Here is a 1,009-nt window from a genome sequence, read left to right as displayed (position 1 = left end):
ATCTCGGTTCACTGCAACCTCCGCCTCCCGGGTTCAAGTGATTCTCCTGCCTCAGCCTCCCGAGTAGCTGGGATTACAGATGAGCGCCACCACGACCGGCTAATTTTTGTTTTTTGTTTTGTTTTAGTAGAGACGGAGTTTCATCATGTTGGCCAGGCTGGTCTTGAACTGCTGACCTCAAAGGATCCACAGGCCTTGGCCTCCCAAAGTGCTGGGATTGCAGGCATGAGACACCACGCCCGACCTGAAGCTCAATTTCCTCATGTATTGATTAAACGAGATAATTTATATGGCGTTCTTAGTATAGAGCCTAGTATCCAAGAAACATCAAACCAACGGAAAAGAAATCAAGCACCAAAGCACTGAAGACATTCCCTTCAACAACTATTACATATATATGTATGTATGTATAAATTTGTGTAAAGGTAGAAATAAAGCGGTGGACAAAAAGGTAACAACTGAATGATTTTGCTCACCCCAGGAACCACTCCTCCCTACAAACTTTTCAGTAACAGTTACCACGAGATAGCCTACCATCTTACATTTCAAGAAAACACTAAAAACTCCGGGGACACATTCCCATTATCTCCTGTCAAAACTGAGAATAAACAGAACACATCCTGCGAAGAAGAGTAAGGAGGGAATGACGAATAATTTGACCAAATTCCTTGATCGAGTTCATGCTACCAGAAAACAAAACCAGTCACTCCAATGAGACCACGCTTCTTCTTTGATCTCTATACCTCCTTCCCAAAGAGCTTCCTTCCCTACCTACCTGAAAAGCATCCCCTCTCTCCTGGTCCGAACGACAAGCTCTTTTCTGATCAAGTCAGAATCTCCCAACCCACGGCTGGAGGACAGGCGGGCGAGGAGCACAAAAGCCGCCGCCGCGTGGATCCAGGCCGGGCCGCAGGGTCCCCCGGGGCTCCTTCTCCTCCCCATCCTCCCCATCACAGCCTCCCCGTGACCGCCGGGACGCCAGGCCTGGGCCCAGGGAGGAGATGGAGGG

This window comes from Mandrillus leucophaeus, unplaced genomic scaffold (genome assembly GCF_000951045.1).
Source record: "Mandrillus leucophaeus isolate KB7577 unplaced genomic scaffold, Mleu.le_1.0 Scaffold49, whole genome shotgun sequence".
NCBI classification, from domain to species: Eukaryota; Metazoa; Chordata; class Mammalia; order Primates; family Cercopithecidae; genus Mandrillus; species Mandrillus leucophaeus.
Note: the sequence above shows the minus strand (reverse complement) of the source record.